This window comes from Apis florea, unplaced genomic scaffold (genome assembly GCF_048593485.1).
Source record: "Apis florea isolate Af1SG1 unplaced genomic scaffold, ASM4859348v1 contig_3493_pilon, whole genome shotgun sequence".
Classification (NCBI taxonomy): domain Eukaryota; kingdom Metazoa; phylum Arthropoda; class Insecta; order Hymenoptera; family Apidae; genus Apis; species Apis florea.
Window position 1 is genome coordinate 1,091,076 of NW_028256772.1, and position 27,666 is coordinate 1,118,741.

The following is a 27,666-nucleotide window of genomic DNA, read 5'->3' on the forward strand; positions in this document are numbered from 1 at the left end:
TAATCGATTCGAATTGCTTGTTCATTTTACTGCCTTTTCATATCATTCACCTATATCCCTTTCACAATCTTGCCACCACTTTGATTCAATCAACTCTTCCTCTTAATCATCTTCCCTACTAAAAGTAACAATAATTCCCTTACCTCAAGATTTTCTTTCTTTTCTCTTTAAAATAGCCTTCCTACACTTTCAGCTACCTTTTATCCTCAACCTTCGTCGCAATTTACTTTCTCCTTCCAACTCTCACCGCTTTTATTTAATTCTCATCTCCCTCTTATCTCCACACGAATCTCTTTAAGTCAGAAGCCGATCGAAGAAGGATCCGCAACAACGACTTCCGTCCGTCATGAGCGAACAGCTCGGTACACTATGAATTCTGTTATGAGAGCGGTCGATACATATTCATGACTGAATTCATTTGCTGAGAACGAGGAGGAGGGCAACGTCTCATCGCGGCGGTCCACTCCCTCTTCTCTTTCTCTCCGCCGGGCCCTTTTCTATTCATTACATTTCGCATAGAATCAACAGAGAGAGAAAGGCAGAGACAGCGCCGAGTATGTTACGCGTCCCTAGCAATTGATTTCAAAGCGGACCGCCCATCCGTTCTCCGAATAAAACATGAGGAAAACATTTTCATTCGAATTACACCGCCGCGTATACTCCACCTACGTGCGACCACGTGACCCCGTGAACGCCAATCACGCAACTCCGATTCCCGCGCCTGCGCGTAACGACGAGTCCGTGAAGTTTTTCAATTTCAGTTACGATTGTAACGGTTCCGTGAATTATCGATTACAATTATTGTGTCTATTGTATCGTATTGCGTAAAATCTGTGCGATTCAATTTTATTTTCTTAGGTATATTTGATTCCTTATTGAGAAGTGATTCTCGAAAAAGAAGTAGGTACTCTTATTATTATTTTAAACGATTTATATGTGTATTTATATTTTCATGCAACTACTTGACATTATAATTTCATGAGAAATTATCGAATGGATAATGCTTTAAATATAATATAATTTCAATGTAGAGGAAATAACGTGTAAGATAATTTTGAAGATAAACAATTCCAGTTGTACGATCGAAGAGAATTTTTGTCCGATGATTTTGAACGAGAAATTTTAACGAGTATTGATATAACGGAACACGTTTAGCAACGTTTGCAACGTGGGAAAAGAAGCATGTGAGATCGAAGGTGTTTAAGAGAGATCCCATCGACGGCAATTGTTCAATTTAACGGCGTAATGGGCGTTCACACGAGTCACCGACGTTGTCTTAAAGGGCTGTTAAGGCGGCTATCCAAGTGCAGCGGAACAAATTAAGGTTTGAGTGGTACCACCGGCATACCAACCGTTGCCAACCGTTGAAAATATATCAAAACTATGACAAATTTTTCTATTCAAAATGATGATACTTGATCTCTCAATTATTTGCTATTTAAAATTAAACATTGTTGCTATCTGTCTCTTGTCTTTGTTTAATTTATTGAAGCTTTTTGATTTTATCTATAAATTTATCATTCTTAAGAATTCTCTTTAATTCAAACTTTCTCTAGTTCCTATTATTTATTTTTTTTTTTTTTAATTTCTCTATCTAATTCTAGCTTCAGTTTTTGATTTTCAATTTTTTCGTTTACATCTCACCGTACACTCGTTTATATGGGGGAAATATATTATATACTAAATTATGAGAATCCAAGTTGCAATATTATAATGTTATTGACTCACGTGCTGCTCTCTCGCTTAAATATATTCATAGTGGGTTTCTGCCACTGGTACATACCTGAAACAAAACGAAGGAAAACATTCTTAGTAACAATGTGCGCAAGTGGCGAGTTATATATAGAAACCACGATCCAACCACGCGAAGAGATCCACCGGGTGAATGCATATTCCTGGCCAAGTGCCACGTTTAAAATAACATTATGGAGGTATTGACAAGGAACAAAATTACCAGAGACGTAACTGCGTTTTCGGGATCTCTGCACCGAGAATGCTCTTCCTTTCAAATCGATCCTTTAAACGTGAAAAATATATATTTACCTTATTTATTACGTTATTTTTCCAATAAAAATTAAAAATCATTGGAACGGACGAAAACTTCCTTTCAATTGACAATAATAATTCAATAATTTTGCCTTCCAACACACAGATAACTAAATTTTCCTGATTTCAATTTTGTAAAACTTTCAACTACGTTCTACGATATCTGCGATAGCAATTATTCTACGAATATTGTGGTGAAATTAAAACGCTCGAAACCGGAATCAAAAGTTTCTCTTCCATCCTTATAAAGAATTCCAACCTCGTCGATTTGCGAAATCGCAGATACAGGTACCAGTACGCTTCACGCTCGTATCTCACACCTACGAACCGACTTTCAATCTACATCAACGAGACCACATTCGAGAATCTCACTGCACAGGTGGTCCCTCCATTACACAACGAAATACGACACGAACAACGTCGTACGTTTGCGCGTTGTTCAACGAGATGCTGCTCGAAATCCGCGCGAGAATACGGATTACGCAAGCTTTGATGCTGTTTCCTCTTGAAGGGCCTGAAAATGGGAAAAGTTTGGAATTTTGTACGCGTGTTCGAGAATTAACGAGATATATTTACAAGTGAAAGATATTCTAGATCTTGGAGCTTTGCTGAAAATGGAAAGTTTAAATAAGACTATAACTGCGTCTTCATTTGAAAGAGTGAACGAAGGAATTCATGATTGTTCGATATTATAAATAATCCACCCCAGAATGTGGATGGAAATTTCTAAAAACATCTGTTTGGAAAAAAAAAAAAGAGAATTGATTTTGATGCAAGAATAAATATTAAAAAGTGTTCGTGGAGAAGAAGTGACAGAAATATAATAAGATTATACATCATAAATATTATTATTATATTATCATTTCCTTTCATTACTGTTTAATGAATCGTATAAATTTAACGAATTGCAACGTGTTTGCAAACAATACGACAAGGTATATAATTCTGAAAAATTAAAATATCTCTCGCTATCTAAACGTCAGTAATAACTCGACAATAGCCTCTTTCGAGTCGAACAACACACGCAACGTATCTCCCCATCAAAGACTGTCTCTTTCTCTCTTCGAAACTGGTATATTACAAGGATCCAAGAATTACAGGTTTCGTGTAATTCCCTCTGAAAACGAGATTCCTCAAAAGCGAGGAGAGAGACTCGATTTCTACTACGTTGAAAAGCGGGAAGACCGTTTCAACGTTTTCACTTAACGTTGTTACATTTCGCTCTGCGTGCCACTTTTTTCCTCGTCTAATCTTACACGTGGGCCGTGCTAATTCCATATAACTCTCTCCCCTCCCCCCGGCCGAAACCGCGAAACTGCCTCGTCAGCGAAATTCATCGCCTCGAAAACAGACCCGGTTTCACTCGACTTCCCTTAATTTGCGAACGTTGAAGTCGTAAAGCCATCCTTTGAACCGTCCCTTCTCCCCCCATTAACCGGAGGACGAGTGGCGAGGAGACAAAGTTTTCAGTGAAAACACGAAACGAAAGATGTGCCGATACAACCGTGAAAACCATCACACTTCGAACGAAAATACCTATATGATGTAGCGAGGAACATGGAAGGAAATTTGTTATGCTCAGCTCCTTTTGCGTCGTGGATAAAACAGTTTTTGACGAGCACGATGTGCGGGTAGAAAGTTTGCAGATATATAAAGTGTAAAGTCAATTGATTCAAAATTGAAGATCGATGGAAAATATTAAATTTATTTTTATTAAGTTTAGTAGCGCCTTACTTAAATAAGTTTTATAAGTATCGATAATGGGGATCAAAAAAATGAAGAAAAGATTTATAGATTCTCTTGCAAGTGAATTCACTTGAATTAAAAATTCTGATTTCAATGAAAGTTTGTACAGAATATAACTAAAAAATTTATCCTTTCTTTTTCGATCTCTTTCGCGCAACGAAATTGAATTGAATACTCATATACGACGAATAAAAATTTCTGACAAATCAATTTGACGAGAATTAAATTCATCCTCGAGCATGCTATCATTGCTGGCTCACAGTAAGAAGGCTCCCGACGACTACGAGTTCCAGAAACTAGAAAATCCCGATCGGCGGAGGGGTAAGAGACGAGTATAGGACGACGCACAACACGGTCGCCGGGTTCAGCGGATATTTTTAAACGTTAGGAGGGGGATATATCCCTGAGGGGATCCCTATTAACATACAATAAGCGCATAATTCTCTGCTGCTCCCGCGGAACACAGGATGCCGCGTGCTGAATGTCTCCCTGCGTATCCCCCCATCTCGTGCGATCCCACGGAGACAAAGGAACTGGCAATTTCGCGAATTGCCACCGACACTTTCGTCGCGGCTCATGCTTGGTCCTACTTCGAAATGACGTTTGGGCCGCTCGAAATCGGGGTGGATCCGTTGAGAAATATTGTTTCTCTAGTGAGTCTAAGTATTGGAACTGTGCTTTAATTCCTAATGGTTCGTGAAGTAAATAATTAATTATTTACGTGAAGGAATTTTTGATATTTAAGTTTCGTGTAATTTAATATACGAGAATCAAATTCGATATTATTAAATTCAGGATATTCATATGATCTTCCAATTGATTTAATAGAAAAGAATGGATTAATAATTTCATCGATGAATCCATCTGAATTATTAATGATACGGGAAACTTGATTTATCCGATATAACTGAAGTTTGCAATTATTCACAAGTTGATAAATAAGATCTCGACCCGACATTTTTCTATAATTTTGTATTTAATTTAATCGTTTAATTTTTAAATTGTAAAATATTATTACAAATGTAAAAGTTTATGTGATATGTAATAATAATTCATTAAAATACGTAATAACAATTTACAGCTTTCAAATTAGGAAAAATTGTATAAATATTACGACGAGCGGATACGCCAATTAATCCCGCATAATAAATTGTCATTTTATCCCACAGAAGCATTCTGCAAGAAGCTAGTATTTCCAGTTATTAATTCGCCATTAATTTCCTCGAGAGGTCTCATGGTAAAACCGTCCACATATTTACAAGCAATAGATCACACAAGCATAAATACAGGTAAAATTTACGTTTTACAAGCGGTCAAACACAAATAATTTCCCCCAACACTCCCGTAAAAGCATAAATTCAAGCCTACATCTCTCCCCCAACGCCCTATTCGCAAATCCTGGCCCAACTCTCTCGAGAGATCGAAGCCATCAAATATGGCGTCCGTCATAAATAAAACGTTCATAAAACGAGGGATCGAGCGCATTTTAAAATAGACGAATCGTTTCAGTACCGGTTCCTCGCTCTTTTCTCCGCGACGAGAAACGAGTCCTCGGACTATCGTTATCCGTCCCCCGGTGTTATTGACCTCGTATCGACGTGCCCCTCTCGGTTCAACGTTTAACGATCCTTAACCTGGAGCCACGTCGATGTTATACATTGCACGAAACAAACGATCGTTGTCACCTTTATGAGAGAATATCGGGCTCGTCGATCTGCGAGTAGTGCACAACCCCGTCCACGGTTGGAAGTAAACCGAGATAAAACGTTCTATCCGGGAACGGAATATGCAACAACAAGACCAAGCCGGTGGAAGGTTAATCCATGCAAATTCGGCGCAATAGCCGTTTGTTACGTATTCGAGAAATTAAATCAATGTGTGCGAATCGGCTGGCGTGGACAAATTGCTAATGGATCGATCGATCGTTCACCTGTTACTCGGAATCGTTTTATAAACAGTCAAGTTCAGGATTTAAGTATAATTGAAATATAAAAAAAGGAACATTCCATTTTTAATTTTGGACACAATTTATCGCGCAAGTAATTCAGCATAAAACGTAACAAGATAACTATCGAGATCGAGAATTTTTTAAATGTCGATACTTTGTTCGGATTTATTTCAATTTCATTGGAAAACAATTATTTAATGAAAGTTTTATCACTGTGTAACACAAAGAAACAACTTTCTAACCTTACATTTTATCCTTTATGTTCAAAGAATATAAGATTTCTGCTAAGATTATAGATATCACTACACGATATATCTATATGTAAGAAATTAAAATTAAATTCAGGTTGAACCCATTTTCCAACGAAACGAGAGAGGCGAGCTCCTTTGCAAAATCTAAACGAACGGGTAAACCAGTCTGGAGAATGCACGAGCGACCAGACGGGAGGAATCGTTTTTCTAAAATCGCAGAATAGATTCCAGGATGCGTGGTCTGCGGAGTGATCCGCCAGGGACTTAGATGGACTACCTGTCTCTACCGGTTTGGTGGTATCGGCGCCAACGCTACGAAAGGACTCGTCCGCCTATCCCGGCGTCGCATACCGGGCTACACGTGCGCCCAAGCACGCAAGAAGAGACAATAGATAATAGAAGCGGCGCAGAAGAGGATCGGTAGACTTTTCCTTCGGATTCTTGTCGCTACTATGTCAGTGACACCGCCGGCATCTCGTTGCCTGCGAGCCGAGAAACAGGGACATGTTGCTAACCGAAGTTGGATTTAAGAACTGATGCGGTAATGGAATGTAACTATCGTAAAAGAGATTTTTCTTTTTGAGACCTTATAGAATTTTGCAAGGTGTCGTTGTAGATGAGTTATTGGAAAGTTTGTGAAAGTTAATAAGTATTGTCATTGTAAAGTACAAAGTTCAATTATTATCGTTTCTAACATTAGTTAAATTGATTGGTTTCAGATGTTTTTTTTTTTTGTTCTTGCCGTTATTAAAATTTTTCTTCTTTTTAATCGAGGTTAATATTAGTTTTTATATACATCTAAATAAAAATATATAATCGTACGTACAATTTACTTTCATAATACTAAATTAATTCTTATCATTTGCGTGTAATTATAGATATTTAAGTGTTATTATATAGATTGAAATTGTATCATGGATTACATGTTTTAGAAAACGTTGGCTAAATTAATTCTCCAACATCATTTAAAATTAAAAACAAGTTCAAAAACAATCATCACTTTTTTATCCGAGAAAAAGAAATTATAAAGTGTAGAAAATTATAACCATTTTATTCGCTTAAAGTGTCATTGACTATTGCGAATACATCGATTTCGAAATACGGTATATTTAGAAATACGCATTCAAAAATAAAGAAAAAAAAAAAAAAAATCCCACGATTGAATTTAATACGAATGTAAAAAAACACCAGCGATTACTCTTATACGTCACTGCTGCAACCTAACCTCAACAAAGCGGGTCAAGTTTTTTATCTGACCCAACGCCGAGAATAACTCCAACACGGTAACTCCACCGAGTAATTAATACAGTTGTACAACGACGGTTAACTCGAGACACGCGAAACGAATCGAACCTCGCGATCTTGGGGAGAATGGTCTCGAACGAGTTGCGCCGGTTCGACCGTTTTAATCGCGAACACATTTTGTACCGTTTGTCACCGAGGCCTTCGTGGCGGATAATTTCTTATTTCATGACGAGGCACCAAGGTACGCCGCGTGTCACTGACCAGGTCAACGCGATTATTATTATAGACCCCGTATTTTCCCGTGCATACATGCATACGTGTCTGGTTGCGTGGGCTCGTTTATTTACGGAATGCACGCGTCGACGAAACGTCACGTGCCTCAACGCGCATGCTCGTGCGTGTCTATGGAAATATGGCGTGTCGCGTCGCGTCGCGTATTAAACACGAAAATAGATACGAGTGTTTCGTAGGTTAGGGAAGTGGCTCGACCTCAACAAGAAGCGTGCTCGAGAAATATTTTAAGTATTCTAATTTTAGCGAATTTGAATTTGTTTGTGATTTTTTTTTTTTTTTTTGGAATCGAATCGATGGTGAGGTTATTCGAAGTTACGTATTTGTGGATATGCATGGATGCATTGCGTGTTCGCTTTAAAAATAGATCCATATAAGAGTTTCGTAAATTAGAGAGCGTGTCTGAGTGATATTTGATAAGTAAGAAATATTTAATATTTCAATTTTCAATTTAAATTGTTCGTAATTTTCGATAATCAAGATAAAGTAATGATTCGCGAGATTACAAGAAATTATTCGAGGTTATGTATTTTGTTTATATCTGCATCGCGTGTTAACTTGAAAATAGTATAAAAATTTCATAGGTTAAGGAAGGATGTTTCAATCACTCTGATTATTATTATTATTAAATAACTGTTTTCGTAATTTTATATTTAATGTATACAGCTTACAGTTTTTAATTGGTAAATTTGTAACGGGAGACGTAAACAAGTATATTACTAGATTTATAGTCCTTAGGGACACATAATAACTAATTAAAGTCTCGTTGTAGCTTGTTCGATAACAATTGCTGTTTGCGATCAAATTGATTAGACAAATAAGCAACCCTAAAGAAGCAACGACCTCGATATTGAAAGTAACTAGCTAGCTAAAAATAAATATCCCAACAATTCTAGACAACAACTATTCATATTATACGTCACTATTTTTATTCCCTAAACAAATTTTCTATCCGATTTTTATAAATCCATCAAACGCTTTCCCTAAATTACGACAAATTACAATGAATTGTACACACGCGTATAATCTGAATCCATTTCCATCTGTCCTCTGCGAAATAGGCGGTTCGATTTAAAACGTGCCGTTCATACACGAATCGATGGGCCATAAGCTCGCGGAAAAGGCAGAAGAAACACGACAGGAATGCGATGTGCAACGTCAGTTATCATGGATCCAGGGACGAATTCATTACCCGTAATTATTATGTAATCGGCGTCGGCGTGCGCAGCGAGTGAAACGAGTCGGTAGCAACGGGAACGTCGGTCCCGAATCGATTTTCAATAAATCAACGGGGGCCCATCGGCGACGCGTAGCCCCTTAGTATGCGCATATTAAGCGCGCCGGTGTGCACATATGCCGAGTTTATCCTCGCCGCGCGGCGACGCACACGTCCGTTATCGGAAATTTATTCCCGCTGCTAGTTTCTCTCTTTCCCCAGCATCGGCTCGCTCTCTTCGAAACGACATACGCGTTTCCCAATTAGATCTAGACGTCGTTCGAAACGATTTCGAGCTCGATATCAATGTAGAGGATGTGTATACGCGCAACGGAACGTAAATATGCATATAGCCGATCGGAATGAGAGATAGTTAGGTTAGGAACGCTGCCTTTCGATCGAAATAAACGGGAGCGTTTAGAGTTTACGAAGCATTTGAAAAAAACTTTTCCTTTTCTTATTATACAAATATTATAGGAGAGGATGGTTTTAAAAGACCAGATTTATTTGTACGACAATTCCCAATGATCCCAATGATCTTGGGAAAAAGGATAAGATCGAGAGTGCGTCGGTTTTCGAAACGAAAATTCAAGGCTTGAGTTACGCGGAAACGATGGACGGAAGTGGTATTCGTGGGAGGCAAGGTTGAACGGACACGGCTCGCGTTAATGAAGCATCCTGGATGCGTCTAACGGGCCTCGGCGCGATGCAAATTCGCTTACGCCGCTTTATTATTCGCGGTTAAATTATGCTTGATCGATGCCGCGCGCCTCGATGATTTATCGGCCGCGAGCACCGCTTCTGGGCTGATCTCGCTGCGAGCTATCCGACGTCTTTATGCCCAGCTGGAAATTAGAAACGGCCGAGACTTGGGAATAGAATGGAAGCAAAAGTTTCGCTTTAAGAGATCCACGATAATGAGCGTTATATGTGTATCCAAACCCGTTACGATACACATCGCGAAACGAAACAACTTTTAGCAATTCCGAACTTTTTCTTCACTCGAGCAGGAAAAGAAGAAATATCGAGATCTAAGGTAATCGGATCACAATAAGTTTCTATAATTCCAACGATAAATCATCCGGATGAAAATTATCGTTGAACGAAAGAAAAATTTAGGATTAATCAAATCCACGGCTCGACAAACGCGACGATTAACCGCACGTGCGACATTCCACCGGTGCGTGCAGGCTGCACGAGCACATTGGTACACGCGAGCGGTGCATTGTTCGGGAGAAGCGGTCGGGATGCATCGCGTGCAATAGCCCAGTTTGCAATACGAAACCATCCACGCGGTCTTGCAGAGGGGATGCAGAGAAGATGCAGAAACACACGAGGTACATAGGTCACTACTACATAATCCCGCTAGGTACTCCAGTACATAAAGTAGGCCCTACGCGGGATTCTTGGCTGCTCACGTGGCCTTATAAAGAAGGAACACGCGGATTGTATCATATTCCACGGTTACATGCGTCACTTGCCTATATACAGGGTGAAAATGGGAAAAAATTACTAATAAATTTGTTGATTGTTTCGAATAAAATGATTCGATTCACTTGGATTTTTATCCAAAAATTATAGTAATAAAATGCAAATATCCAATAATAATAATAATAATAATAAAATCCAATTGTTCGTGCAGTCGATGATACAAAGAAATTCTTTGTAAAAATATTTTTATTTTTCTTTACCTATTCATCGTGTGTATAAAAAGAAATCATTCTCGCTAGTTTTCAGATATTGCACAGCATAGAGAATTTATAAAGAAACAATGGGATGATTCACCAGTGAAGGTGCGAAACATCGGGGAACGATTATTCGTTGCGTAATTATAATTACGTAGGAAGAGAAAGGGAGGAATAAAACAAGTCGATTAATTAATCGTATCGTTCCTTTTGCTAATTGTGCCCGATTCTTTTGACCAAGTTAGAGAGATCGAGGGACGCACGATAGAAACGATTATCATCAATTGGGAAACTGTCCACCAATAAAATACGGTAGAAACATTCTCTATACCGTTTAAAACACGAATGAAAATCATCACAATTCCTCCTAATTCTTCCTTCATTCGAATAAACGAACAATGAAACTTCGATCGATCCACGCTACGCCTTCGTTCATTCACTTCTCGTAATATTCGCTCTGCTATTCGATCGGACAATGACTCATTCAGCGGTGAGAAGAAATGCTCTCGATTCCGAAATAAACAAATATGCGCGACTAATAAGCCATCTCGAACGAAACAACAAAGAGGCAACGATGCGTGGAACAATGCGTCGAACGAGCATTGTCTCCAATTCCGCGTGTGGAATATTGCCTTTATCTCTCACTCGCGGCTTACTCGCGCACTCACCTCGCCCTTCGAGGAGAGAAAGAGAGAAAGAAAAAAAAAAGGAAACACGCGCGCTCAATTATCCGGCCGCTTAACTCTGCCGTTTCTGACGAGCGTGCCCATAACAAATAATCGGGGAAAAATAAGCGGGATACACGACACGGACGGCCAACCTGCGCGATCCTTTCATTCAGAAAGGCTTATATACACCGATGGACGACAGGGCCCGGGGGCCGAATAAACGGCGAGATTGTGCACCGTTGTGTATCGATCGTGTTACGCTTGCACAGGAACGACGGCTGGCCAGATAACGCGACTGTGATTCATTCGATGCTTGGATTAAAGGTTATCTACCATCTGACCGACTACGATCCTCTGGCAAAAATCTTGGACCGGGTTAGTAGTCGAGGGATTGCGTAATAAACGTTGTTGGCCGGATCGATGGCTTGCTTCGTCGGTAAGGTTGTTACAGTACTCGTGCTCGATGATATATTTCATTTATAAAGAAAAAAAAAAAAAAAAGAAGTCAATGTTATAAGAATAAAACTACCGTTAATATAAACGAGTGTTAAAAATAACCGTTCGTGAACGATAATAATCAACGCGATAATCAACGATACGTCGATAATCATTAACGTCTTCTCGAGTCGAGGGAATCACCACCACGTTTCTACGCGCAACGTAACGTAACAAATCACCCGGGGCAACCGGTCCCGCAATCTGAACAGTGACACGAGACAAAACGAAACGATACTAATTCAAGAATCAGGGAGCAAACAAACCGATCGACAAGAATGGTCCGCGACCCATTCATTGTAACCCGAGGAAACACGGTCATTCCACCGGAGAGAGCCTGTTGCGCGATAAATCGATCGCGACACTCGGCCGAACATGTGTACACGATTCTATTCGTTGATCGTTCCACGTCCATACCCGCAGTGTGTATGAATTACCCGTTCAATGATCCTCGAAAAACACCGAATCCCTTTTGCTCGCCAAGCATATACCTGACCGTGGTACCGCCCACATTTCTCCCCTCCGCCCTCCGTGTCGTTGCCTCATTCATGGCGTTATTATTTGCTCTGCGTGCAATAACTGACAAACAGCGCTCTCGTTGGACGCGGCAACGTCGTACGTGGCGAATTAAAAGCGGAACGTAACGTTCTCGAAAGGTAATTAATGGGTCGTTCGTGAAATTGATTGTCGGCGATTGTGCGTTATTATACTGATCGAATATAGTATGGAAATAGTATGGAATAGGTGTGGAAAACGAGGGATTTCTTAGGGCGTTTCAAGGATTATTTTATTGTAATTATCGGAATTCCGTTTCCGGAGAATCGAAAGACTCGAAGCTTTCTTCCTCGAAGATTTCTTCGAGGAAATTTTCTTATATTAAGTTGTTGCACGGTAGAAAGGCTATTTCATAAATAATGTATAAATCCATAAAACAGCTAATGGATAATTAAATGTCTTATTAAATAATATTTACTGCCCGTCAATTTAAAACTTGAAACTAATTGAATGTTAAGTAATAACTTGAATGTTATTTTATCATTGTAGAAAAAAAAAAATTAATTGTGTATTGTAATAAATTATACTTCAACATATTGAATTCAACAGTGATTTTCTCTCGTAAATTTAATAGAATATTGTATAAAAATTATTGGTAGAACTTTCGAAACAATTAGATATATTAAATTGTATATTGTATAATGAATTATACTTCATCATAGAATTCAATTTGAAACTAATTGAATATAACTTGAATGTTATTTTATCATTTTATTATAAAAAAAATTAATTGTACGTTGTAATGAATTATGCTTCAACATATAGAATTCAACAGTGATTTTCTCTCGTAAATTTAATAGAATATTACATAAAAATTGCTGGTAGAACTTTCGAAACGAGATATATTAAAAGAATAAAAAAAAAAAGAAGAAAAAAAAAGCTGCCATTCGTGTTAAAAATTTAATTAGCGAATGTAAATACGTAACAACTTTAACCTTTTAATGAATTATTTCATTAAACCAAATTTCGATATAACATTATCTTCGATATAACGATTAAAACTATAAATTTATTAATAGCCTTATTTCAATACGATAATACGATAATTTGAATTTATAAGAGATGAAAGAGATGAAAGTTAAGAAAATTTATGATCAATACTGTATAGATTCTCGATTTTTTGATAACAGAGATAAAAACTTTTTATTTTTAAAAAACGCATCACATCGCATTAAAATAACAACGCGACGAAGCACGTGTTCGTCCGATGGAAAGCAAAGCATCTTTTCACGATGAAGCTTGTTGTACCGATTGTGTAGAGACCTGTTCCAGTAACCTGATCGATGCGCTCGATGCACTTTGCGTAAGTACGTGTTAACGTGGACTCGATTAGACGAGCAACATCAACAACAAACGTGTCAATATTCTTCTTTTTAATATTATCATTTATAATCTTTGTTCATATAGAAATACGCGTTTCCTTATTTTACATTATTCTCATATATGTTCACATACACGAAGAAATAAGATTGGACAAATTTCATTTTGTCGACGCGTATTCTCTCGAGTCGTATCTATTAATTAGCAGAAATATGCTATATATTTGTTACATAAAATAAATTCCTCGGTTCAATTATCAATTAATTTTTCGCGGCGCAATGATGATGAATGATGGCCAATGTGTATTTACGAATCAAGTATCGAATTATATGATCATTTGTCATAGTTAATAGTTGCGTTTATAGTGTTGGTTAATTGATTTTTCGTTGCGAAACCATAGATCTTCGTTGGTCGAATGTGTTTCTTGTCTGCGACTCGATGAATGGGTAGTTTTGAAACTACGTATCTAAGTTTTAATTATATTTGTGTTAAGTTTGATTTAATGATAAGTGGATGCTAACTGATTTGTTAGACTCTTCGTTGATTAATTCTCATTAAGAATACGCGTTTCGTTATTAGACAAGTATTAATGTTCCTTTGCGGCAATAATCGGTGTGTCGCAGGGTGTCAATTATCACGTTTCGCGCTGCGTACACACACCTGGCACGCATTTTATATAAACAAACAAGCAGATACAGGTATTGAACAGGTATTAACAATGAAATCGAGAATGCAAGCAAACAAAATGAAGACAAATATATTCTACGTAAATAACGTTTGATAAATGCAAGATTCGTAGTGTAACATAGTAAAAATCGATATTAATCTAAAGTTAAAATTTGATTCTTTTTAACAAAACTTTCTACTGATGTACTTCTCCGATTGATAGATTGACAAACAAACAAAAATTATTATTCGTTAACTTTTACGTTAACAAATACTTACTTAAAATTTTGCTAATGAAAAAAATCAATTTCCAGCTCGCCGCTCGAACTCTTAGAACATAATAGAACACTCGTTTTATCGTATTCAATTAAAACTCTCTTTCCTCCTAAATTGATCAGATATCAGATTTTAATATTACACAACATCTAAACGAATTTATTTATCGTTCACCGAGAATTCGGCCGACCATTTGTCCAATCGATCGAGCTCGATTAATTGATTTTTCGTCCAGAATCGCCGGTTGATTATTAATCGTTCCACGCGCCATTATGATTACATAAGTGATCGAACACGTGTTATCCACCCGTGGGGAGGTCTCGTAGACGAGTTATGAAACCGCAGAATGCAAATGTTCGCCGATTTCGTGGTGTGGTATTTCAGATTGGAAAAGCGTTGAAAATATCACGAATGGGCGAATCAATTATCCTGAAGGCGAGGTTGGGGAGGTAAAAATGCCGTAACCGGTCCACCACCGCCTATGCGACCTCTCTCTTTTCCGCGTTTTCTTGTTTCAGAAACGATGCCGATCCATTTCTGAGTTAGGAAAATCTTATCGGTTGTGTCTCGAATCTCGAATCTCGTTTCAAAATTAACCGAATCGAGGTTGAGGAATATTTATTGCCCATTTTCTTCGATCCCGACGATTTTTAAACATTGTTTTTTTTTTAGAAGAGAAATTATATTTAATCGATAGAACAAAAAAAAGTATCAGTTCATCTATACTTGAAAAAAAATTATTAGTTAAATTATCGATATTGGAGATAGTCGGGAAATATGAGGAATCCGAATTCGTATGAGATTGATATCAATTTCCATCTTAAAGATCGTCCTACGTATTTATCGTTCCAAAAGGTCCAAACAAAGATTGAGATATTCCATGCTTATCACAATCCATGAAAAAAAATATCTTTTTATTTAATTTATCAATTATGATGTGCTATCATAGACGGAATTTTATGCAACAAGTTTTATGCAATTTATTTATTTTCTAATTCTTCGATTATCCGCAGACCAGTTTAATCGTAGTTACATTCGCATTTATTATCATATGTTATTAACGATTTACGATGAGCAATAAATAAATCCGCCAAACGAAATATTCGTTCAATTATCCGTGTTTTAACAAAAAGTAATAGTGCTCTGAATTGAAATTTATAGACAATCCTGCGAGATTTATGAACCAGTGATTAATAATATTATAAAATGACGGAATAATGTTTGAATAAGTAAATAAATCTTCATGACAAAAAACGAAGCGAATTGATTAACGACGATGATGGCAGATAATTTGAGAAAGTCACAATCGAATGTTTCAAGATTTTTTTTCGAGTCGAAAAATACCTAAAATATCAAATATTCTAATATTAATTCATTTAGCTAATCGTAAATCATTAGAGAATTGCCTTTAATCTGAAAATATTACCCAAATATACAAATATCTACCAAACGCTATATAATTAAATATCAAAATATTAATCCATCTGTTCGAATTGAATAAGGTTCGAGGTATCATATAAAATTTATGCTTATCATTCTAAAAAATTATCATCCAAATGAAAATCCAATGATTTCCAAGATAGAGCGCATCGATTACATCGAACACTCACGATTTCTATCGATCATCCGGCGATCTCGCGTCGATCTCGCCGGACTAATCCTCGATCAGATCCTCGAGGAGACTTCTGGCACAACGTGACATGCAAATGCCGCTTGCGAAATCTTCGACGACCGAGTGAGTGATTCCGGGTCACTCGTAACAAGAAAACCCTATAATACACCTGATCCCCACAAATACAATGGTTTTATATCGAGGATGTGGAGAAAAAGGAATTACGAATCTTTATTGATCTTGTATCAAGTATGAAAAAATTTATTAGATAATGCTTATTTATTATTATTTTCTAATTCTATTAAAGAGCATTCTACAATGATCTTTCAAAACTTGCATGTGCGATTTTTTTTTTTTTTTGCAAAATTTATGATTGACTTTTGAATATTAGAATTGAATAATGAAAATTTTTCACCTTTTATAGTTGCATAATTAATTTGAATGTTTATTTTATTTTATCGTTAGATAATTGCAACGTTCAAAAGAAATCTGTTTGAAACAATTATTAATCCCATAAAAATTAAAATGGCAATAATTTTTTCCCTCAAGAAACAAAGAAAGATACAGATTTACGAGAGACAAACCCCTGTAAATTTCCCTCATCGAGCAGTCGTAACAGCAATCAACTATAATTTCGTTTCCCGCGAGTAAAGAAAAATCCAGTTACAGATATTAACGTGAAACGTTTGTACGTCTCGTTACACAGCAACAGGTACTGATGCAAGAAATAATAATCGCAGCGTTACTAATTGAAGCAGCATAAGCGACAGTAGCACAGTACTGACAGTAAAAGTAACAGTAAATCTAGTACCAGCTTAAAGTAACAACCATGCTATTAGTAATGCTAATTACGATAGTAACGAACCGTACCTGCAGCTCTTTGAATATTTACATAGCTCTATTAAATATTGCGAAAGGGGATAAAAACGAAGAGAAAAAAAAAAAAATTAAAGAAACGTAAGAGGAGCATAAAATTCTCGCCTTCAAAGAACAGAACTCATCTCGAGGCCGATAAACAATTACAACAGCATAAAAAAAAAATGAGATGCAAAAAGAAGAACAGAGGTTTTGCAATTTGGGGAGAATCGATGGTGAAACAACGATACTAAATCGTTTGGAAAGAACTGGCAAAAAAAATTTTACGATTCCTATACAAATAGGAACTTTTCCTTCGTGAAAAAAAATACAAATGCAATGCATTTAATTTGATCAAGTCATTTAAATCTCTGAATAATCTATAACCTATCTCGCATAAGCTACACGAAGATTGTTTATATGTTATATCAACTGAGATAAGCATGCATCCTCGTGATGCGTAAACTGCAGCACAAACGTTCGAAACAAATCTCCACGGAAAGTTGACGCAACAACTTCAACAGCATCAATTAAGAAACGAATAAAAAAAAAAAATACGAGCGAATAAAGAGTGAGCTTACTCTAAGAAATATTGAGCAACATCGAGAACGAAAGAGCAAAAAGGCGGCAAAGGCGGCAGTTCGTTGAAATCGTTGCTCGCGACGGGGGCACAATTAATAACTAAATAAGAGTGGGAAACAAAGGGAGGCTCTGTTCGACGGAGCTGTCATAGATAGATAAAAACGCGCGAGGTGCAAAGGAGGGAGGGAAAAGTTGTGACGTCGATTAATCCGTAATTGCTCGACGCGGGGAGAAACGAGATCGACGCGCGGTCAGATAACGGACGGAGGAGGCGAGGGTGTCGGAGGGAACGCGAGTATCGCTGGAGGAGAAGTGGAGGAGAAAGCGGCGTACGAGAGCGCATGCGCGCCAATGCTTAGCTCCGTTTCGGGAATATCGGACGACGACGTGACGACGGTTGCTTTAAACCGATTATCCTCGGGCTGACGCGCCGATAACGGGAAGAGGAAGCGTTTGGAAGGGAATTGGAATGGAGCGCGGCGGACTACGATGGAACGACGTTGTTCACGAGCGCTGATAACGTCGATCCCGAAAATAGGAACTCGTTGATGTTGGATCAGACGTTTCTGATCTTTCTCGACCCACTTCTAGCTAAAATAAGATGCGATACGTTTTTAACAGAGGAGTTTCTGCAAATCATACGGTTTTTCGTATGTATATTCGTGTTACACGAGAAAAATTCGTACGCGTAACAACACATTATGTTATAAACAAGTATAGTTTTTAACCGTTTGAAAGGTACAATTTATTTCGTGTACCCGATACGTTACGAATCAATATCACGCTTGCTATATATTCGCCAACTCCACTCATTTAAAACTCGTTATTTTACGATAACGATAACGAATCGAGGGAAATCGAAGCGAGAGAAGCCCGTTTCCTTTTCCAGATAATTGCGTTCCGTCGCGTTTTTACCGATCGAGCCGCCAGGGAAAAGCGACGGTGGCCCCCCGTAGAATCGAGGCAGACGAGAAAAAGAGAAAAAGAAAGGCGAGGAAGAAGTAATGTAATTCGCGGATGAAACGCGCCAGACACGGCTCGTGGGATATTTGACTTCGCGCTGATACATCGTGGCACATACCCCTCGCCCCGTTTCAATTCGACCCTGCGTATCGTGGCGACGAATAATCGCGGCTCGTCTGGCGGCCAATGAAATTTGCGTAATAAACGTTAGCCTGGAATAGCTCCATTAGAAAGATTGGAAACGGAATACTTTGGCAAGAAGAAAACGGAATAGCTAGTAAACAGTGGAGAAGAAAGAAAAATAATAGCAAAAACCTAATGCTAATGTAATCGAAGAAATAAAAATACGTAAACTTAATAAAATCCAAAATGGAAGAGCGAGCTATCAAAAAATCCAGAAATCAAGGGAATCGAGAAGAAGAAAAACGAAGTAAAGGCAAAGCGGTTTCGCAATCCGAGCGAGATGATCGATACAAAGTGATGTTCATCGGGGGAAGAGATGACGAAGGACGAGGCGAAGCGGTTTTCTATCATCCGCTGCCCATAACCGCGACACACGGTGGCAATCAGTCGGCGCGCTTCCCTTTCGCATCGCGTTATTACGATACATCGTGTCCGCGGTTATGCGTACGCTGGATCGACAGAGATGCGGCCGCACGTAAATCACCATTGAATCTGCATTAGAACGCCCGAAGGGACCGTTCCCTCGGTTAACGTCCGGGGGCCTCGGTTTCTTTCTCGAATTAGAGGGAAAAATAAGGAAGTCGGCGAGTGGATTACTGTAATCCTTCTCTCGGATCAGGAGTTTCCCCTCGTGATCCGTTAGACTCTCGAATCCTTCGAGAATTCTTGCAAAACTTTTCTTTTAATCTAATTATCCCTAACTTAAACAACTTGGGATTTTTTTATCGGCGAATCTTCTCTTCTTTCTCTTGAAAATTAATAAAAAAAGAAATTTCTCTCGCAACGTATCTTACATATTATGATATTCTTGGATGTTGCAATGCAATAAGAATATTGCTTAATTGGAGGAAACAATTTTTTTTTTTTTTGCTCTAGATTTCTTTTCACGAAAGAAACAAGGATTTATTTCGATATCTTCTCCTCGAACACTTGAAATCGCTGAATGGGTGTTTCGACATTCGATAGATATTAAATGAAATATTATTAAAATCCGGAAATAACCGGAAATGTTATATTTTATTAAACAATGGTGTGGAACGTGCTCTCTGAACGAACGTGACGAATTGGTCAAGCAAATATCAAAGTGAATATCAATGATCACGAGTGGAAGTTGTTGTTGCGAAAAATCGAGTTTGGTGAAAGGAGATCGACAATCCCCAGTTTCTCACGCGGTTTTACACGTTCAGATACTCTTCCTCTCGCGATTTATTCACGATTTGTGTAGAGTTAGACGTTCCATTCCATGGTTTTGCATCTCGAATGAAGTTGTTCGTTTCTAAGGTGAATGTTATGAAGTTGTACGATTTCTTGAAAAGCGATTACATTTCCTCACAAGATTAAAGATCCGATCTTACAGAGTAGACGTTAACTTACACTTAGTGTTATATTCCTTTTTTTAATTTGAGATATATATATACTATCGATTAAAATTCTAAAAATTTTAATCATGGTTAAATACGAAAGAGAGTTAAAATAATTGAATATCTTATGAGAATTCGATGTATTGCACACCAACTATAATTTTATTAGAAAACAAATAAATCTTTAAATACGAAAGATATATGTATGTTCAGATTTCGTTTTCTAATCGAAGAGATCCAGTAACTTTTTACTTTAACTATCTCAGTTTCAAACTCATTACATATAATTTTATTACCCATCCTTTTCGAGCGTTTTAAAACTCCAAATCGTTATTTACTAAGCGAGAATCACAATGTAGATCTCCTATACATTAAAATTCAAAGTTAATTTTTAACCAAACCTTCTTCAATTCTAGAAACCTTTCATCAAATACGAGTCTCGATCGTTTCACTTTCGTTTGACCATCTTTCAACCCAGGCTAATCATTTATCCATCAACAGCAACGCCATAAGAACGAGTTCGAATCGTTCAATCTTCTCCTGTCGAAGAAGAATCCTGAGCCTCGACACCAAACAACTGCCCATAACCCTCAACTGATTAGAATTCGCCAATATCTCCTCATTTTGACAACCTAATCTCTTTGTCCACGCAACGACATCTCCAGCCTGACCTTATTCCTATACAACACCATTGCCGCGCGATGTATCGGCCGCCGCGATCTTTCGCCGATTTTTCCTGCGAGTCTGTGAGAGTGGAAGCCGGTGCACTCGACGAATCTCACCGGCCGATCTTTATGCCGAATGATGTAGCGAGTTGTGCCGCGGGGCCTCGTAATATCAATGATATGAATTATCTAACGGCGTGGGCGTAGCAGCGGCCTACCAACGTGGACCGCTCTTGAACCGGCCTTAAGGCGCGTTCCCACACGTGTAACGCGCGAAACTCGAGAAACGGATGGCCGTTTCACGGGAAGAAGATTGCCGACCATCTAGTCGAGCGAGCGCGTGACGTGGATGGTTTCGAAGGATGATCTCATGGTTCGAGGCGATGATGACCCGTCGTGCACTCGATGGATTTGGTTTCTGTGGAAACCATCAAAACAGGTGGTTGCATTTCTTCGTTGCGATTAAAAATGATACGTTGAATCGAAGTTGAAGTTGTTGAAAAGAAGAAGAGGCGAATAAATTTGAATTTCGTTGAAACGTATTATTTATTATTACCTGTTCATGACAATTACTTGCTCGCTTAAAACCTTATTTATACTTTGCACGAGTTGTTAAATCTTACTGATAATTGATTTCTAAAATTACAATGTGATTAGTCATTTGATTCATAGACATTTGAGAATTTGTTTGATATATAATATATACACATTATATACCAGCTAAGTACTTGTTATTAGTTATTACAAATAATGTAAATTGGCATATCGATGTTATGAATAGAGCAAATAGAGTCACTCTTTTGAGGAGCATACGATAATTCTTTAAATTCTAGAGAGAGAGAGAGAGAGAGTATTATGAATTGTTCCTACAATTCTCATTCCTTGTTTATTTTATAGTAATTCAATTCCTACTTTTCCAAACATAATAAATATTTCATAATTTTTTTCTTATTTTTAAAAAAATCAATTGATTCTTTGACAATTGAGGGGCCGTTCAAGGAAAGTGAAACCAATCTTTTTCTCAGATACTTTATATTTCTTTCCTATTTTTAAAAAAATCCAATTCCTTCCACGTTGTTCTCCCTCAAACATTTTGACTCGCAAGAATCAACGACTATTTCTTTCCCTGTAATAATAAAAAAAAAAAAAAAAGAATTGATCGATACCTCGACGACTGAGGAATCGATAAATAGGCCGTTCACCCTGTTCCACCATCCTCCCCTGCCTCCCCCCCCCTCCCCAACTTATCTCCAAGAAAAGTGAAACCAATCCTTTTCATTTTCTCGGACACACCCATCCAGCGTAACCCAGAGCCGGTGAAAACGCGGCTTAACCTCGCTCGCGTGCTGGCTAATAAAGACGGCTCACCGGTGCTCGGTATTAGGACGATAATACCCGAGAAGCCGGCTCCGTGTACGCGCATTCCAACCTGCCCACGACTCGGCAGGTAGCGCGAGGTGGGCCCACGAAGGGGACGGCCACATCGCGGGGTGCAACAAGGGACGAGGGACGTTTAATGGCGCGTAATATCGAACGATACGTGGGCGATGCACTCGCGAAACTGGCGATTTCGAAAAAGGTGGACACGTATCGTGCGTGTATATGCGCGCATGCGCACATACATGCGCGCATGCGCGTGCGTACAGGACCGCATTTCAAGCTTTCAAGCGGACACGGTTCGTGAAAGGGGAGCTACTTCGTATATCATAATTGCCGCCAGGTGCACAGTCGACACCGGGACACGTAAAACCCTCGCGCTATGGAAGCCATGGGTGGCTCGATAATTGATAGGAAGGGAATGCGTGACATGCGGAGGTATATCTTTGAAAAATTTGATCTTCGTGATTCGTATTGTAAATACGAATTTTTTTAATCTATTTTAACCAATCCTATATTGAGTTTAAAAACTATTCGATATTGTGATACGATCTAAAAATTAGATTTCGATCCTTCCCTGTATAATATAAAAAGATACTTATGAATAGAGTTTTCGTCAATATGAAAACTTGTCAAGTGTTTTATAATTTTGACGTGGTTGAAACGAAGCTCATTTTCAATTGTTACTCATAGATAATACAGAATTTAAAAAAATTTTATTTGCCAAATTTTGAGAAGTGAAACGAAAGATTGATTTACTTCGTATGTACACTTCTTTGTTACATGTAACATATACGTAATTCTATTATTCCTTGTACAAAATACTTGCGTGATACCAATACATTTTCTTATTTTTCGAAATATATCGGAATAATTTGAAAATTTCATACACTTTTTCAACTTTTATATCATAATAAAAAATATACCTTCTCTTTACACCCTTTCGAAACACGACGAGTCAATTAATTAAAATCGCGTATTAGAGCATACATCGGCGAGAAAGCGATCCTCCTCCGCATGGAAACCGCAACGAAACGCGACGTGTCCCCGAAATTCTTCGAACGGTTCTACAACAAACGCTAGCCGTTCGAGGAGGAGGAAGCTTTTCGAAAGCGAGTCGCGGCTATCGCGGCCGGGGAACAACGTTAGCCCATTTTGTGAACCTTGTACGCGGACGATATACACGCCCATGAACGATACGATAACGAGAGCGGAGGGGCCTCAAATCCACGATCGCCGGAGCGTGAGATCGAACGTCGAGTCCCCACGATCGAGACGCGATTAAACGCAAGCCAAGAATCGAGACCGTTTTTCTCACGGCCCGGAGGTTTATTGGATTCGCCAATGGCAAATCCGTTTCGCGATAACCCAATTTCGGACACCTCGGCTTCGTGGACACCTTTCGATCGGCCTCTCCTCGCGCGCCGGTCTTCTTCCGATCGCAGGGCAGCACCTTGGCACCTTTCTCCAAGTATACACGCGCTTTTTACTTTTTTCGAACGAATGCACGAAGTTTTTTCTCTCTAAACATTCCAAGCTTTTGGAAAAAAATAATATTACAGTATCGTGATATATATATCATGCGAAATACATTGATAAAAATTAAATTTCTACTTTCGAACGGTTCCAATTTTTTGACCAGTAGTATTTGAAAAAAGAGTTGGGATAAGAGAAAGGGGGCGAGGCACGTTCTAACGAGTCAGAAAACGTATCCTTTTCTTTTTTAAAAAACAAGATAAATGTAATACCAATCGCCTTTTTGACATTGCAAACACTTTGTTCTAACAACTAATAAATAATGTTGATAGAAACTGAATACATCCATAAATACATCCGACTAATTAAAGTAGACAATTTCGATATACGTCATATCTGTCGTATATATATCCGGCAGTTTAATAAACTCGATGTCACAACTTGATATCGTCATCGAGAATACCGTAATCCTGCTATTATTCCATTATTAAAGAGCGACGTACCAAAATATTAATCCGTGTCTCTTATTAACAAGCAAGCGCATTCCAAGCAGAGAGCGAAAAAAGCACGGTGGAACAAAAATACCAGCGCGTGACCATTCACGACACATTTTTTTCCGGCCAACAGCGTTCGCGGTCGAACCCATGACATTCTTCACCGCGAGATAAACATGCGATTATGCCAAACTCGTTCCAACCTATTCGAACCGTGAATGGAAATGAGATTCGGACGAGTGTTATCGCTAACCCCGTTGCGTAAGTATTTCGCCCTCCGCGATTCACCTGGGAAGGAAGAGGGCTTTTAATTAATGGCGACTGGAAATAAACGTGTCGCAAGGCCGATTTACGGGCCGGCAGCCCGCTCTAACGATTTATGGTAGCGCGTGGTGCCCCTTTCCTGACGATATTTAATACTCTCGAGGAGCGTCCTTAGATATACTTTGGAGCTCAGCTACTTTTACCAACCAATTTCGATTTGTCGAATATGTTTCTTTAAACGAATTTGTGCAACTCTTCTAAGATATTTTCTTATATTGTTGATTGTGTAATCCTTATATACGATAATGATATTTAATTTTCAAAATTTTAATCCAACTCCTCGAAATCGTCATCGCGAAAGCAATCGATCGCAAGTGTCGAGAAAGTAGAGCAAACAATAGAGCAAAACGTTGAAGAAAACTAGAAACGATATCTGTCAGTCACGCTCGAGATATCATCTAATTATTCTGATGGGTTTCAGCATGAAATATTTTATCGATCATAAGCATAATCACGCAATCTGTACGTATAATCAAGAAACGTGAACACTTTCATAGAGGAATACAATGATTTCCTCGTGTAAAAATATCAACTCACCCTGAGAGATCGTTGCAGAGTAATCCGAAATGGAGAAAACTTCAGAAATATCTTCACTCACTCAAATCCACTTAAATCTCTCTCAACGTTCTCTTTCTCACTTATCTAGTCAATGATCGGACATACACTTGTTATCACGAGTTTAACAGTTTTCAAGAAACAAAGTAAAAAAAAAAAAAAAAAAAAAAAAGAAAAGGAAAAAACACATAAATTCTCTCGATTGGCATAAAAATGGCAAGGGAAAAAAATGGCACAAGATATCGTTCGATCGTCGGTAGAAACCGATATATATATATCCATAAAATCACAACTTCGTATATATCCGCTATCGATCACGACGTTTCAAACCGATACCGAGAGAACAGCTCGTCCCGTCATCTCACGAAATTGCCGAGCACGATCTCCGTTCGAGGCAAGAAGCTCGGATTCAACGGCACGTAGAACGCTAGGGGACATCGTATTTACCGACTCGAGCGAAGGGCTGCATACGCGAACACGCGAGGGAAACGGGGCACAACCGTGCCCGATCACCTCCTTCCTTCGAAAAACTGACCTACGCCGGCGAATCGTTCGCCTCTCGATATACTTCATTCACCAGCGGCCGGCTGAATGGGCCACAACACACGCTCGAAAAATACCACGTCGAATATAACCTTCCAAAATCACTTCACTTTCCTCGATTCAAGTCTCTCGACCCGACGATATCCTTCATCCCTTCGATACTGTTCCCAAGCCCAACTCTTTGGTCCGTTTCATCTATTCGATGGTACATGCTGACCCCTCCTACAGTTCGTCGAAACCTAACTAATCTATCGACTCATCTATATTCTTCATTCGATAAATATTCGATGTTGTATGTAAAAGCAACGTGCGATTATTACATGCGTGGTTGAAGCTCGAGCGAAAAACACGCGAACACGTGTCCGACTGGCAACGAGGGCGAATGTGTCCTGCGAAAGGATGTGGTGGACGCAAACGCGGTCCGAGACGCTCGATCGAATCGTAACTGCGGCCACGACGGCAATGCCCCCGCGTCGAGCGCTTAAGCGCCGCCAAAGCGCTCGAACCCTGCCTCGACTCCCCTCCCCACCACTGAACGCCCGGCATCCCCACCCCGCCCACACTTTTCCGACCGCGCTCGGCTCGCGTTCGACGCACGTCGGAACTCCGCTCGCCGCCACTCGTTTATACTCGGCTCCTGCCGCGATCAGTTCACCCCGCATTCGCGGGTGCGCCTCGCGGAAACACCGTTTCGTGGGTGGCATGGTGTAATTATAGAGACACGATCTCTTTTTTTCTGTTTTTTTTTTTTTTGTTTCTGCTGATGAGAGGGGCTGGTTTTGATTGGAGGATTGATGTTTATTGCTGGTGTACGTATGTTGGTGGTATCGGGCGATGGGATGGTAAATATTTTCGTAAAGTGTATTTAAAAGAGAGATAATTTTAAATTTGGATGGAATCGCATCTCCGAGTACATTTGAAAGATCCTTTAAGCAGAATAACATTTTCTTAACGTAATCCGAAAAAACCCTGCAAAGAATTTCCTTACGATAGTGTTTTTTAAGTTTACACCCTTTTTAAATTGCACTGTCCAATAATATTTAAATATTTCTCTATATATTCTGTTTATTGACAAGAAAAAAAATCTCTCTTTCTGAGGAAGAAAAGAATTAATTACTTTTAAACTGTTCCAAATTAAACCATTTTCTCGATACAAATGTACCAATCAATTCTTTTGTTTCATCAACGATCCCGAGAAGTCGTAATCAAGGTCGAGAGAACGAAGAATTTTTTCACGATGCGTCGAAATGAAAAATTACCGTCGACCAAGGGTAGTAGCCTCCATTCACCCCGCTAGTTGGAACTTGAACCACTCGGCCGGGCTAACCCCACCCTTGCGCACCACACTGAATGCCGACAAGCTTTCGAAATTCTTCGGGCCAGCATAGTTGGGATAATGGATGCGGAAAAATCACCATTATTCGGCGGAATGCCCTCCCTTCGCGACAGTGAAACAATGCCGAATACGTCGAAAGCTTATACGGATGAAATTGAATTGCTTTTTCAATGCTTTTTTGAATTTATAAATTTCAAAAAAAATTTAATCCAATTACAACGAATATATTATTGAGTAATATTAGCTCCTTGTGATATAATAAACTTTATTTCAAATAATAAGAAGATTCTTTAGAAGTCAGGATTAATAATATACGATGATTCACGTTGAAGTTTAATTTAGTATAACCTGTTATGGGGAATATTTGATTATCAAATACGATATAAATACTCGTTCAAAGTAATTAAATGTAAAGAAAAGAATAATAAGAATTTGAAAAATTTGTTTTTAAATATTACTAAATAAAAAAATATAAAAAGTATTCTTTTCCTCAAAATTGTTGATTTATGTGATAATATCATGTCAGCGATTACTATATAACATATCGAGATAGAAAGAATCAATAACAAATTTTGTTTCGTCGATTCTTTGTCTCTACAACTGTTTGTAAAAAAAAAAAAAAAATTCGTGTCACCTTTCATTTTCGAGCATTAAGAGACAATTCCCCATTCAATTCTAACAATTGAAAGAGAGGAGAAAGTATCAAATTAATTACAAATTCTTAGATAGATAGAAATAAATTTTACTAACTTGCAAGGATTGAGTTTCACCGAACTCAAATTACAAAGATAAGAAATATAAGCGCACGTGGGAAATAATTTCGATTTGTAAAAAGTTTCTACTTTCATATTTACAAAAATTTCACACACAGCGAAACGAAAGGGAACGAATAATCGCCGTTTAGAAATTAAGGGACGTCCTGAGAGGGCGTT

General features: G+C 38.5%; 1 protein-coding gene and 1 long non-coding RNA gene across 6 annotated transcripts in view; one reads left to right on the forward strand and one right to left on the reverse strand.

Annotated features, from left to right (window-relative positions):
* Positions 1–27,666, reverse strand: part of LOC100867566 (puratrophin-1) — a 344,145-nt gene that overhangs the window by 223,901 nt on the left and 92,578 nt on the right. The gene's annotated exons all lie outside the window — the stretch shown is intronic.
* Positions 26,047–27,212, forward strand: LOC147656893 (uncharacterized). The gene is made up of 2 exons (XR_015293555.1): positions 26,047–26,240; positions 26,598–27,212. It is a non-coding gene; the product is annotated as an uncharacterized LOC147656893 (long non-coding RNA).